At 49.3% G+C, this 15,398-nt stretch overlaps 1 long non-coding RNA gene across 1 annotated transcript; it reads left to right on the forward strand.

Moving 5' to 3' along the window:
- Positions 1 to 2,905: 2,905 nt before the first annotated feature.
- On the forward strand, positions 2,906 to 13,090 carry LOC140629730 (uncharacterized). Its single transcript, XR_012027544.1, has 2 exons — positions 2,906 to 10,780; positions 11,709 to 13,090. It is a non-coding gene; the product is annotated as an uncharacterized lncRNA (long non-coding RNA).
- The last annotated feature ends 2,308 nt before the right edge of the window (positions 13,091 to 15,398 follow it).

Raw genomic sequence — 15,398 nt, forward strand, 5'->3', positions numbered from 1 at the left:
CTTCTGCGGAAGCCCCATTTGAGCCCAGCACTAAAGAATGAAGAGGAGTCCTCAAGGTGAGGAACTAAGAGAAGGGTATCTAGTCAGAGGGAACAGCATGTTCAAAGGCTCTGCGGCAGGAAGGCTCGAGGAGAGAACAAAATCTGAAAAGAACCCACACAAGCAGTGAGCGTGGGTGTGAGGTGAGGCCAGAGAGGCTGGCAGGGGACAGGGTGTGCGGGGCCTTGTGGGCCACGGTGAATGGGGACCTGTGGCAGGACAGCTGGCAGGAGGACCCTTGGGAAGGGAGGTCTTGGGAAGTGTCAGCTCCCCCGTCTGATCCTCGCCCCACCCCAGGCTTCTGACCCTGCCAACGCCTCGGTCAGCAAACAATGCAGCAGCAGCCAAAGAAGTCCCAGAATCATCATGATTTGTCACCAGTTTCAGAAATCAGCCACTGCCAATGAGGAAACACTGCAAGAGATGATGTCATAACTCACCGGAAGTCACAGGGCAGATGGGTGGCAGAGCATGCCCAGAGCTTCATTTGCAGTCAGGGCCACCGGAAGTGTGGGCTCAGCCATAGATCAAGACCGAGCGCAGTGCTCAAGGAGCGCCGTTGGTGCTCACTGACTATGTTCGGAACAAATTGGCTTTTGTGTGGAAACACAAAGATGTAAAAATAGCATCTGCCCTCGTGAAGCACCAGCTGGTTGGGGAATAGACCTAAAAATAAATGCCGCAGCTGATAAGGGCTGTCGCAGAGGGCCCTGTCCCCAAGCCTGCCCCCTCTCAGCAGATGCTCCAGACCCTCCTGCAGCCTGGCATCTGCCCCTAAAGCCACCGTAGCAAAGGTCACCAGTGCCCGCCTGGTCGTGAAGTCTGGCGGACATTCCCAAACCTCACGCAAGTGGACACGTGACTCTTGTCCTGCCGTGACACGCTCTTCCTTTGCCTGTAGCATCATGGGTCTTCGCCCACCCTGTAAATGGTGATGCCCTCTGGGTGGCGGCCTCAGCCTGTTGCCCTTTCCCCTCCACCCTCCCTAAGGGCCCTCACCCATTCCATCCTGGGGACCCAGGCATCAGGACTACGCATGGGTCACCTAAATCTCTTACCAGCCAGGACCACTCTCCTGAGTTCCAGGTGCAAGTGGCCTCCAGCTTACAGGACATCTCTGCCTGGATGGCTGCCAGACACCCTGAGTGCAACCTGCCCACAATACCCTGAAACCAGCCTATCTCCCTGTTCCCAGGCACAGAGGTTTACCAGAGTCTCCTTCCCCCTCCCCCATAGCCAGGCAGCCACCATCCTTTCCTAACTATTCCCTGATCTGCCTCCCATCCCCCTCAGTCTCTCACCTGGGTGACACGGTGGCCTCTGAATGGGCTCCTCTCTTTCCCTTTTCATCCTCCACCCAGCAGCCATCTGACTGTAGCTTCCAAGGCCATTCCAGCCCGTCTCCCACCTCTCTGCACACCAGCTGTGCCCCTGCCTATAGCTCCCAGCCACGCTGTCCCCGCCTCAATGCCCAGGGCTGCCATTCACCCTGCCTTCCTCCCTTTCACCTGCTGACTTCTCCTCCCCCTCTTCCCCCACCCTCCTGCTCCCCCTCTTCCTCCTCCTCCCCCCACTCCTCCTCCTCCTCCTCCTCCTCCTCCTCCTCCTCCTCCTCCTCGCTGCTCTCAGCTCACCACCACCCCCCCAGCTCTCAGCACACTGGCCTCCCCGCACTATAAGTGTGCTTCTACCTCCAGCTCTTCCTCACAAGGCTGTAGGCCAGCACATCTTCACCGTTCTCTTTACAGCCAAGTAAACCCCATCGTATGGAGACACACATTTCTCTCTTCATTCATTCATTGATGAACATTTGGCTTATTCCTATTTTTTTACTATTATGCATAATGTTGCTGTGACTATTTATGTACGAGGTTTTATGTGGACACACTGTCCCAGCTTCCAACACAAAATGCCATAGACTGGGCACCCTAAACAACAGAAGTCATTTCTCACAGTCCTGGGGCTGGAAGTCCCAGATCAGGCCACCAGCGTGGTGGGGCTCTGGTGCAGGCTGTCTTCCTGGCCTGCAGACAGGCTGCCTTCTGGCTGAAAGAGAGAGCTCATCTCTTCCTCTTCTTTTTTTTTTTTTTTTTTTAAGACTTATTTATTTTAGAAAGAGCGTGCATTGAGCGAGGGGGGAGGAGCAGAGGGAGACTCTCCAGCAGACTCCCCGCTGAGCAGGGAGCCCATCTCAGACCACCATCCCAGGACCCTGAGCCGAAACCAAGACTCTGACGCCTGACTGTCTCTTCTATAAGGACAGGAATCCCATCCTTGTGGGCCCTACCTCCCAGGGTCACCACATTGGAGTTAGGGCTTCAACATATGAATCTGGGAGACCACAAACATTCAGCCCATCCACATATGTTTTAATCCCCTGGGGTACATTCCTGCTAGTGGAATTGCTGGGTCAGACGGTCACTCTGTGCTTAAATTCGTGATGAACTGCCGAACTAGAGTCTTCTATGGTGGCCACACCATTTTACATTCTCATCAGCCACGCGTGTTTCTGTTCTCTCCCGTTTTCCGCAACCACTGTTTCAGGGATTCATTCTCCTCAAACCTCCGGCCCTGCCTGCCTCTCCCTCTCCCTCTCCCACTCCCTCTTATCCTCCTGATGACCTCACCTCTACCTCACAGAAATAATGGAAACCCTCAGCATCCCACCAGCCAAGATCGCAGCTCCCCCACCACATCCTCCCTTGCTTCCCTGCCCCTGGTACCTCAGAGCAGACATCTCTGCTAATCTTTTCCCATTTCTGGAAAGTATCTGCCACCATGGCCACCTTTCTCTCCTCCTCACTGAACTGCTGTCTCAGGCAGAACTCCCCAGGAAGTAGAGAGAAGCATGTGGGAAGTTCATGGAGGGAGTGCTCTCAGGACCACACCTGGTGTGGCAGTGGGGGGGTGGGGGGCGCAGGATCCAGCTGAGGGGAACTGACCCAAATGCAGGCCCATCTCAGGCCTCTACTGAGCCCACGGGTAGCTCTAGAGCTGGGCTAGCCTCAGCGTTGTCCCACACTGTGGCTAGGGGGGCAGACCTTTAAACTGCCTTTATCATCCAGAGACCTCCTTGGAGGGCTAGGGGAGAGCCCTTGAATTTGGGCAAAAAGACTCTCTTCAGCCCAAGGCATGTCCTAGAGAGCCCCTCAGATGGGACCTGTTAGGGAAAATAAGTGCCCAGGGCACCCACTACAGCATCCAGCGAGCTCTGTCCTGGGATTGAGCTCCACACCCAGCTTTGTGCTGAGTGCAGAGTCTGAGATTCTTTCTTTCCCTCTCCCTCTGTCCCTCTCCGTAGCTTGTGTGCATGGTCTGTCTGTCTCTAAAGAAATAAATACACGAAATCTTAAAAAAAAAAAAAAAAAAGAAGAAGATTGGAATTCTATTTTTGCCCATAGTAATAGACCTGCTCAGTTTTAAAGGCTCCCTTGCAGCTAGGGTGACCATGTGACACAATTCTGGCCAGTAAGATGTGCACACAAGTCTCTGGGTAGGGCTTCTGGGAAAACTTGCTAACAAGGGCCAATCCAGCTGGCACATGCCCTTTTGTCTTTCGGCTCATTATACTTCTTCTGTTTGGAATGTGGACCCACTATCAGTAGATCTAGCAGCCGGTGCTTGACCATAAAAATGAAAACTTCATTCTTGGTTGGCAGAGTGGAAAGGGAGATGGGCTGAGTCCCTGATGGCCTCATGGAACCATGGTACAACCAGGGACTGCCCACCTCCTAGGACTGCTGTCCTCCGGCTGCCTGTTACCTGGTGAAGCCACTGCAATTGAGTTTCTATTACATGCAATACTGACTTGTATGCTGAGATTTGTAAAATGTCACCATCTTGAGAGTTTCCAATCATGAAAAATGGCCCGAGAATGAAATCACAGTGTCATAAACCTTCATATGTAATCAGCTTGTGCTTATGAGGGATTGTGTAACACATGGAAATGGTACAGAAGATGGGTCTGTAATCCAGGTTAGTCGAGAGTGCCACTCCTATTTTCTGAGAAAGGGAACCTCTCCTGGTAAAAGCTATGGGAGGAGATAAGTAATTTAATGGGCTAGAGACAGAGAGAATGCCAGAAATCTCAGTCAAGGACTATGTGATTCTGCTGCTAATGGGCCAATCATATTTTACTCCATTAAGATAAAAGATGCTCAGATGAGGTGGAGGGAAAGCCCAGAGTTAAGATTCAGAGATTAGAGCAGATGTCAGCTGTGGAGATGAGAGCGCTTTCACAAATCTGTGCCATCCTAATGGAGCTGTCCTATAATCCATGGCTTCCCCAAGTGAGGCACTCCGTCTGCCAGTGGTGCACTGGACCCTGCGTGGTGGGCCAGAGCCCTAAGTAACACTGATGTCATGCTGAGAAAGTTGTTTTCTTTCCAATTCTTCTTTTTTTTTCCTTTTTTTTTTTTTTAGTCTATTCCTTGAATAGTTGATGTGGATGTGTGCGCTTTGTCCCAATTTCAGAAGAGTATGCTTCTCTCATCTCTGGCTACAAGTCTTCCTTTTTTGAAACAACCAGTTTCTTGTGCATTTTCCCAGACATGTTTTGTGCATCTACAAACACATAGATTCATATAGCCTTTTTTATTTTATTTTTTAACAGATTTCATTTATTTGAAAGAGAGAGCAACCAGGGGGAGGAGTAGAGGGAGAGGGAGAAGCAGACACTGCCCTGAGCTGGGAGCCCGATGTGGGGCTCAATCCCACGACCCTGAGGTCATGATCCGAGCCAAAATCAAGAGTTGGATGTTCAACTGGACTGAGCCACCTGGGTGCCCCCATGTAGCCTCTTTAAAAAAAATTTTTTTTAAATAGGTTAAGTAACTTTTTTTTTTTAAGATTTTATGTATTTATTCATGAGAGACACAGAGAGAGAGAGAGAGGCAGAGACACAAGGAGAGGGAGAAACAGGCTCCATACAGGGAGCCTGACGTGGGACTCGATCCTGGGTCTCCAGGATCACACCCTGGGCTGAAGGCAGCGCCAAACCGCTGAGCCACCCAGGCTGCCCTCTTTTAAATAAATTAATGGAAGCATGCTATACATGACTGCTCTGTTCCTTGCTTATTTCACTTTACATTTCAGGGAGTTCCACGTAAGACATAAAGAGCTGCCTAGTTCTTTTTAAAGACCGCATCCTATACCATTGTGTAGTATGGCTACACATACAATTGGCTAGTATGTAATTTACTTGGTCCCCTGTTGATGGACTTACCTGTTTCCAACCATTCCATGTGACAAGAATTGTTGCCTTGTACCTATGTCATTTTGTGTATTAATTAATCCATGCGTTGAACGAATATTTACTAACCACACACTCTATACCAGGCCAGCTCTAGGCACCAGGCAGGGTAGATCAGTGAACACAAAGACCCCAGTCCTTGCATCATGGAGCTGCCATCCTATAGTGGAGAATAGACAGAGGATTAAGTCTGAAGTAGTGCGTCATACTTTCTGTCAATCCTTCTAATTAAGTCAAGAAGAAAGTCTCCTTTGGTGCCAATGTGTCTTTAACACCTTTTTCTAACACTGGCTCATCTTTTCGAGACAGAGTATTGGTCTAAGGATTAGAGTTTTTGGCAGGCCACAGACCTAGGTAGAGCTTATTAACAGTATTTTTTGTTTGTTGTTTGTTTGTTTAAAGATTTTATTTATTTATGAGAGATACAGAGAGAGGTAGAGACAGGCAGAGGGAGACGCAGGCTCCCTGCACAGAGCATGATGTGGGACTTGATCCCAGCCACCCAGGCATTTCAAGTATTTGGTTTTTATTGGATTTATTTTACATAGCAAATGATACTGATTTTTCATCTACAGTCAAAGATGAAGGTTCCTTTCAAAGTATCAAGGATAATCATGCTACTTTCAAAATAATCTAAGCTTAAAAAGGAAAATGAGTCAGTTTAGAGAAGAATGTTAAATGAATAATAACAGAGGTGGAATTCGGAGGTGGGAAAAAGAAAGCCCATGAAGGTGATATTCAAATGACCCATGTGAATAAATCACTAATGTAAACAAAACACAGAGAGCTGAGGCTCTTTTTTTTTTTTTTAAGATTTATTTATTTATTCATGAGAGATACAGAGAGAGAGGCAAGACATAGGCAGAGGGAAAAGCAGGCTCCCTGCTGGGAGCCCAAGGTGGGGGGTGGGACTCCATCCCAGGATTCCAGGATCATAACTTGAGTCAAAGGCAGATGCTCAACCATTGAGCCACCTAGGTGCTCCAAGATGAGGCTCTTTATACTGTAGTTGATGTTTATTTTTGTATCCTCATCATCTTTGGTATCAAAATGGTCTTGCTTCCATATTTCTTCCTAGGCACTTTATTTATCATTTATTATTTGCTTTGATTTCACTGAATTCCTGGGCACAAAGGTTTGCCTATGGTTGTCCGTGTGTGCATGTTTGTGCGTGCGCATGCACGTGTTTTAATGAACTGTTAGGAATTTGCATTCCCTCAGAAAATCTCTTTCATTTGAATTCCCCAGATGCCCAAGGCTTCTTTGTCATTGCTGGCTCCGGAGGTATTTGGAGACGACTCTGCCAGGGGTGCTCATGCCCTACACTTAGATATTCATAATCTGGTTAAGACTTGCTCAATAAATCTCTTAAAATATACTATGATGAAGTAACCAAACCCAAGGAAGCTTTTTTCCCCCCAGGTCGGCCTTTGAAGAGCTTTCAAAGCCAGAACCTTCTGAACAATTCCACAACCACTAGTGGGTCTGCAATCACCCACAAGCTTGTTAGCTCAAGATGCAATTAGTTCATTAGCTCCGTGGTTGCAAATGTAAACAATGGCGCATTTCACAAATGTGCCCTTGATGCCAAGTAGGTGGTAGTAACTCTCTACCAGTGGTTGTCAGCTGTGGTCTGAGGGTGGGCTGTACCTCAAGGCCCTGTGGCAGGGAACCTCTGTGGGGGAGATAAGAAAGGACAGGGTTAATGAAGAGAGGTGTGGGGGGAAGCAGAACTAGAGGCAATGAAAATGCATCTGGGAACTTGGAAAATGAGAAACAACAACATGCCTGGAGTCACTTCTTACTCAATCTTCCCATCACTTGGCACTCATAGACACTCAGTTGAGCAGTCCCTCCAGGTGGTCTTCATCCTTCTAGAAAATTCAGCATCTCTCCCCCTCCCACTGTGACGCTGGGGGTGAGTTGGAAGAGCTCTCTACCTTTTCTGATCATAGCCTGGGTTTTGTATGTTGTCAGCACCCCAGCACACACACATACCCTTTTCTAGAACAGTTAAACCTTTTTATTTCATCACCTCTGAGAAGGGTCAGTCACCCAAGAGTGAGATTGTCTGGTTCCCATGCCCCGCACCACTGGCGCCTGGTTAATGGCTGCACTTCCGGAGGCTGGGGACCCTGAGGAGATGCAGTCTGGCAGGTGGGACAGTTAGATGGAGGCCATCTCTCTGGGCTGGAGCCATTCAGCTTCCTCTTTCACTATCTATAACGGTCCTTTCCAGCAGTGACCTTCTAGGATTCTCAGAAGCCGCTGAGAAGTGTAATTGTGGGGGGAGGGGGACGCAGCGCAGAGGCAATCAACCAGGATTCTGCCTGGAAGGTCATGCGGCCGAGCTCCCACAGGGGAGACCTTTAAGAAGCAAAAAGGAACTGAGAAAACAGCCAGGAGTCTGCCTAGCCTGGTGTTCCTGGAATTCTGCTTTGTGTGTGAGCTTCCCGCGGCCCCTCTGACTAACAGGAGATGGGAATGGGAAGCTAGAGGGTGGGTGGGGAGGTAGCGTGGCCTGACAGCTCTCCTGGGCACTGCCAACTCCGCAGACTGGCTCCAGGTTTCCTCCAGAGGCCCACCTGGGGCTCCTGAGAACTTCACCCATGAAGGTGGGTGGCTTCCTGTCTGCTGTGCAAGACGCCAAGCAAGTCTACAGCTTGGGTTCCCTTTCCACCCAGGACAAGCTCTCTGCCCACCTGGTCTGGAGCAGGCAACCAACAGGCTGTTATCTCTAGAAGGCTTGCTTTAAAACCGACCCTTATCCAGGAAGGAATAGCTGACTCCACCGCCACGTTTATGATTCAGTACTTGTCATCTTGAAAGGCACTGTGAGCCTGGCCTGAGCCACAGGACAGATGGATTTTGGTTGGAGAGGGAGGAGGAGGGAGTGGGAGCAGCAGTGAGGTTGGAGTGTGGGTGTGGGTTCTTAGGAAAAGGTACAATTGGGATCAGAGCCACCTCTGAGGGTGCAGACAAACCCAAGGATCCATTTCCTCCCTCCACCCAACATTAGTGCAAGTGAAGTCTCGCTAAAATAAAAATTGAGGGTAGCCTTGGTGTGCAATGCATCCTCACACTACATCACGGTTGTTTACATAACTGTTCCTCGCTCTAACTTGTGAGCTTCCAGAGGACGGAGGGTGGGGTTATACTCACCTCTGTATTCCAGTGCTCTGAACTGGGCCTGACACACAGGGATTGCTCAGTAGGTACTTAGGTATTAAACGAATGAATGAAGGAGGGAGTGAAGGGATGAGTGAAACCACAAACACAAAAATCCTGAAAACCATAGTCAGGATGAAATGTCATTGGGAGGAGCTAAATGCAAAAGCAGTTGGTTGGGATGGGTGAGGGTGGGAGGGGTACACATGTCTTGCTGCTACTTTTCCTTCAAAGATTTAGAGAACCCTCCCCTCCCATGACCCCACTGGCTGCATTGCTCTCTAAATGCTCATATAGTGTGGTCCATTCATCCATTCATCAAATATCTACTGAACACCTGCCATGACAAGCCCTGAGCTGCATGACTGGGAATGAATAAGACCCACACATGACCCATCTCAGGAAGACTGCCCAGTGTCACTAAATAAATATTGACAATGAGCTGTGACAAGTGCTGGGACCTGATAGGTCTCACAGAGCTAGAGTGATTGTATAATTTAGTATCCCAACTGGAACACCGTTGAGAGTAAAGATGATTGTTACAGGTTGAATTCTTTGGGAGACAGATTCTGAGATACAGATTCAAGTGCAGAAAGTTTATTAGAGGTGCTTTGGGGTCAACACCTATGGAAAGGAAGGTACCCAAGTCAGACTAGGCAGAGGGAGAAGTACCATATTATCAGTGAAGACTTTGGCCAACTCCACAGGGGGTTCAGACCTCAGATGGCCCCTTCAGCATCAGCTCCAGTTAGGGTATGTGGTCTGGCTTTTATACCTCCTGCCTCTGGAAGGAGGTGTGGCCTTGGGCAAGGCGGTCCCTAAAGAGGGCTGACAGCTGAAGGCATCATCTGGCAGCTTTCCCAACAACTTGGGATTTGGATGGTGCCTCACAGCACCTGCCACAGGGGCACTGATGACAAACATGTCCAGGCAATAGGCTGTCTGGGGTGCCCATGGTGGGAGCATCTACTGGGGCCTTCAGCTGGAACCCTGTATCAGTGCAGGGTGGCATGAAGCTGAGGGCTTGTTCAGTCTGCAACCTCTTTATCATCAGCTCTCTTCCCTTCCCTCACCCGTTTCCTCTGCTTTAGAGGACAGTTGGTGCCTTTGGTGTGCATTATATCATTTCACGTGCATTATGTCACTCCCTGCAGGATCATCATATCATTTAATTTGCGATGAGGTGAGTATAATTATTGTTCTCACTCCCACATCCAAACTATTGGAAGTTGTCTCCCAAACAGAGCCAACTGTTCACTTTCTCCATCTTCACCACCTCCACCCTAGTGCAAACCACCACATCCTCTCTCCTAATTGCTGATGTTGTTTTGATTTTGAACCAAGATGTCCAACAGCATGGAGCTGCTGGAGAAACAGGTGGCAATGCGAAGAAAATGAGTCAGAAGACCACTGAGGGAGCCTCAACAGAGCACATGAACTCAAAAAAACCTTAGAGAAGCCCAAAACATGACATTTGATTTGAAGAATCAACATATGACCTGAAAGTTGAGGATATTCCTCTTAAGAATAAACTGAGAGGCAGGAGAGGCCTGCCTGAGGAGGCCTCCCTGAGGCCGGAGTGTCTGGGTTTATAAACCTCAGGCCAGTGTCTTGATTTCTCTATGTTTCAGTTTCCTTGTCTGTAAAACAATGGTAATGACAACGGAACTGTTGGGGCACACATGAAGTGCTCCTCTGGGGTAGCTGTTGGTGTTACCTGTGAGCTGCCATCTTGGTCTGCATTCAGCATGGTGGATGTGGCCTTTGGTGCCGTTTCCGGGCTCCACCTCCCTTTGACTCCTTTCTCCAACACACCTTGCCTCCACTCCCACATGGAGTCATTTATCCGTTTGGCAAATATTTCATAAGTTGCTACCCATGCATCAGGCACTAACCTCTTATTTTATTCTTCTGCATCCCACAAGTATTTGAGCTAATGGGCAGGCTGCCCTGGGCTTGCTTTTGCCTAGATGAGACTCCCTGTCCCCTGCCATTTCTTATTCATGCTCAAAGTCACGCAAATGAAAAGCCAGCTTCTGTTGCGACTCAGCTGCCTCTTGTCCTCTGTTTTGGACTTCTGGACCTTTAGGTGCTGGCGGAGAGTGTGCATCATGAATGCCCCCTTGGCTGACCCCATGAATGGCCCTTCCTCCTGGACCCAAGAAGCCTTGGTGGGAGAGGAGGCCCTTGGCAGCTTAGAACCCTGCTCTCTCACGTGGCTGGATTCTCCACTTAGATCCTACCTTGGCCGTAGTTTTGTGGACTCCTCCTGGCAGTGTCTCCTTTTCCTGGATGCCTTTCCCAAAGTCAGGAAAGGGCCTGGTAAGGATGAGGGAGGGATGAAGCCAAGAGGGTAGTGGGCAGGGCAAGTGGAAGAGAGAAGTGAGGTCTGGGAAGCAAGAGGGGTTGAAAAGAAAGAAGTGTGAGAGGGTGCTGATCATGACAATTGCTATGAATTAATGCATGAGTGCTTCAATCTGAACAATAGCCCTGTGAAGTCAGTACTATGATCAGTCCCATTTTCCAGGAGAGGGAACTGGGGCAAACACAGGTTATAAAACCCTCCCAAAGCCTATGGCAGAGGTGGGAGAGCTGGCTCCACCCCCTAGACGGGGGAAGGTGCAGGAGTCCTACAAGGGCACTGGAGAAGGGCATGTACCGGCAGCAAGCCAACACTCAGTGAACAGTGTCGAATGGATGGTGGTGCTGGGAGGCTGCGGGCAGGCTCTTTACATAAACCCCTGGCATCTGTCTGGTGTCTGTGGGGCACCGGCTACTGAAGCATCTTATCTTCCCCACCCAGTAATTCCTCAGTCCCCTTGGTCAAGGCCATACCCTCCACCAACCAGAGGGAAGCTGGATTCCCCAGTTCTGAGTTGGAGTCGCCCACACCAGCTTCAAGGAGGGAGAGGGCTGTGGTGTGGGCACAGCTTGACATGGGTCACTTCCCACCCCTGGGACTAGAGGGGAGGAAGTTAGCCTCATTTTCCTCAGTCATAAAATAGGAATGTGGGTCCATCCTCCATGTCAAGGTGAAGATGAAGTTATATGGGGGTAGAGCCCCTCACAGGACAAGGGAGTGAGTGATAAATGGATGCTGTGAAGGTGGCACCTCCTCACCAGCCCTACTGCGCTGATGGCTGATGAGCTCTTGGCAGTTGACAAAGCTATTTCCGCTCCCATGTCAGCCTGACTTGGATCCTCTTAGTGGGTGGGCAGGCACTGCGTAACCTCCCTGTCTGTTTCATAGATGAGCAGATTGAAGCCCAGGAGATCAGAGAAGATAAGGAAGCCTTGTGGAGATCTCTGGGGGTCTGCAGAGGTGTCAAAAAGAGAGGCCGTCTGAGCGCCCAGTGGGACGGGCCTGCTGTCCCCCGCCTCCCTCACCCACCGAGCCCATCAACGCGGTTGGGATCTATTGGCCTATAACTAGTCCCCACGTCCCTGTCCAGCAGCAGCCTGACCTCGTTCACTTGGAGAAAAACAGGAAGCTGGGCTCTGCCAGGAATCAGAACACACCCTTCCTCAGCCCTGGGCCACGAGGACGCTGGGGGGCTCTGGAGGCTGGTCACAGGACAGGGTGTGGGGTAGGGGCTCTGCAGGCCAAGCCAGTGTGGCGCAGGGCCTCTACAGATAGGCTGGGCTCTGGCCAGGCCTTGCTGAGTTCCCCAGGGGCCAACAGGACATGGGGAGGTAGGGAGCCAGGAGAAGGAGCTCTTGGCCCTCTTCTCCCATGTGGGGACAGAACTACGGGGCACTGGGGTCACATGTGACTTTTGCCTTCATGGGCCCCCTCTTCTATAAAAAACATTCTACAACTATATTGTATAAAGATGAATATGACTCAGGCTTGGATTCACGATTAAGTTTTCATGATCATTTTAATCATTTGTCTTGTAGTTTTAAAAGAAATTACAGGGATCCCTGGGTGGCGCAGCGGTTTGGCGCCTGCCTTTGGCCCGGGGCGCGATCCTGGAGACCCGGGATCAAATCCCACGTCGGGCTCCCTGCATGGAGCCTGCTTCTCTCTCTGCCTCTCTGTCTCTCTCTCTGTGTGACTATCATGAATAAATAAATAAAATCTTAAAAAAAATAAAATAAATAAATAAAATAAATAAATAAATAATAAATAAATAAATAAATAAAAAGAAATTACAACAAAAACATTTTCCTGGGCCCCTAAAAGTATTATGGACCCTAGGTCTAAAGGATAAAGGGGAAGCTCCTAGCACTTTCCTGTCCTGGAGAAACCATATCTCCCCCAACATGGCCCTAAAGCACTGGGATGATTGCTCAGCAATCAGATGGGAATACCTGGCTCAGCCTGGAAATAGAACCTGTTTCCCCCTCTGTAGAATGGGAAAATTGGGACATCTGCCTCTGGATGCTCTTATGAGGTGATCTTATGAGAAGTGTCTGGCCCAGGGGTTGCCCCAAGGGGGCCCCACTGTTTAGGCAACATGGATTATGCACCTACTGGGTACAGAATCCAGGCAAGAATGTGGCTTAAGGGAACACCTACTATTTTATATCAGAGTGTAGGCTCATCTTTAATTTTTAACTTTTTATTGGAAAACAATTTACTATCTTTAAATACCCAAAATGTCCCAAATAGAAGTGTGGTGAAAATCAGCTGGTGTTCGTGTGTAATTTCAGTAAAGATTTCAGCCCTGGTTGGAGTCCCAGCCCACGAATATTATTTAAGCACAAAAACTGACCAGTGTATTGTGTACAGAGAATTCTTTTTCAAAGACCTTGAAGGCAAGAACTGAACTGAACTTCCAGCTGGCGAGGATTGTTCATGTTAAGGTTCTAATTTCTCTGATGTTTCTGATTAAAACCTCCCAGCTTCTCTGGCTGAGTTAGGTCACTCTGGTCTCTTGTTATTTCGGTATTTCCTGAGAATCTGAGCTGAGGCTAACTGACAAATGTGCTCCTCAGCCCGTTACCCGTGGGCTCTGTGGGCCCTCCTTTGCCGGGTGGGTGGGGTGGTGAGGGAGGATGGGGCATCCAGCTAATAGGTACTGAGAAGCAGAATGTGCCCACTTCCTTGGTGGTTGTCTCTTAATGATCCAAAGCTAATCCTGTCACTGTTCTGCCTGAAACCCTCAAGGGACTTCCTCTGGGTCTCCCAGGAGATGGGGGAGGCCCCTGCCCCTTGCCCACTGGAACCAGCCTGGCTCCTTCTCAGGACCCACTTCCTTACTTCCCGCAACTCTGGCCCCTAGGGGAAGCAGCCCCTCCTCTGTTGCTCCCAACGCCAGCTGCCTGTTGGCTTCCTTCACTCTGTCTCTGGAAATGACCTGTTTCCAAGTGTGACTGTTGGAGTGGAGTCTTCAAATAGAGTCCATCTGGCCCACTGGGTTGCAAATTCTCTGAGGGCCGGGCCTCACCCTGTCCTGCTCCCCACTCTACCCCCAGCCCACAAGAGACACCCAGGAAATATTTGTTGAAGCCTTTATTATATTTAAGCATACAGTATTAATCCATACAATAATGACTTCAAAAATATTTCCTGGAAGAGAGGCTTTGGAGTCACACAGATCTGCATTCCTTTTCCATCAGAGCAAGTCTCAGCTTTGTCATCTTTAAAGTGTACACAATAATTGCACCTGGCTTGCTGGGCAGCTGTGGGGAGATGAGGCCATGCCCAGAAAGCACGCTGTAGAATACCTGGCCAGGCAGAAGCAAGCTGCAGAGATAAAGATTCACTGTGGTGACAGGGATGGGAAAAGGTGAGGGCCCTGGACCCCCTGTACAAGATCATACTGCTTTGTTTCCATTAAGGATGGACATTCATCACAACTGCAGCTGTTCCCCCCTTACATTGGCATCATCTGATTTAGAATGGTTTATACTGCTTTGGTTCACACACTTGGCTGTACGTTGGAATCAAAGGGGAGTTAAAAAAAAATCCTGATGCTGGAGCTCAGTCTTGGAGAGTCTAAGGTAATTGATTTGGAGTGTGACCTGGACATTAGGACTTTTTACTTTTTAAAGATTTTATTTATTTATTCATGAGAAACACACATGCACAGAGAGGCAGAGACACAGGCAGAGGGAGAAGCAGCTCCATGCAGGGAGCCCAGGATTGCGCCCTGAGCCGAAGGCAGATGCCCAAGCGCTGAGCCACCCTGGTGTCCCAGACATTAGGACTTATAAAATGACCCCAGGTGGAGTGTTGGTTAAATGTCTGCCTCCAGGATCCCAGGAAGGAGCCCCTCATGGTCCAGCTGCTTTGGGCTCACTGCCCAGTGCGGGGTCTGCTTGCCTTCTCCCTCTGCCCCTCCCCCCCGTTTGTGCATGTGCTCTCTCTCTTTCCCTCTCTCTCTCAAATAAATAAAATCTTAAAAGAAAAAAAAAATGACCGCAAGTGATTCCACCATGTGGCCAAGGGTGAGAACTTTGGCCCTGCCCAAGGTGTGACTTCACGGTCCTCTGTCCACTTCCTACCACTACCTTCCTATGTGCCTGAAATTCATTTGACAGGGCACAGAAACTTCCACAGCACAAATGGGATAAATGGCTTAAAATGCAGATGACTAATTAAGGAGGGAAATCAGACTGAATCTCTTTCCTACTCGCTGGGGTTCTGCTATCAACTGTCAGATTCTTTTCTGCCTTCCTAGCAGGGAGGGGATTAGAGCAGACGTGTTGGGTCCTGGGAGTGGGAAGGAAAAGGGAGATAGGATCTGGTATTTGGAGACCAACATCCTAAGCTTTGCTACTGTGTAAATATGGACCTAAAGTCCAGTTCCCTGCTCCGTGAAATGACATTCATTTGAGAGCCGGCAGCCTAGACCTAGGGCCAATTCCACAATCCCTAAGAACCAGCTTTCCTGGCATCCTAAAACCTGTGTGTCTATGCAGATTACCCGGCCTCCAAATTGCCCCGCTTGCTGAAGTTTGTTTAGCACAATCGCATTATGATAAAGCTTAA

This window comes from Canis lupus, unplaced genomic scaffold (genome assembly GCF_048164855.1).
Source record: "Canis lupus baileyi unplaced genomic scaffold, mCanLup2.hap1 Scaffold_102, whole genome shotgun sequence".
In the NCBI taxonomy this organism is placed as follows: domain Eukaryota; kingdom Metazoa; phylum Chordata; class Mammalia; order Carnivora; family Canidae; genus Canis; species Canis lupus.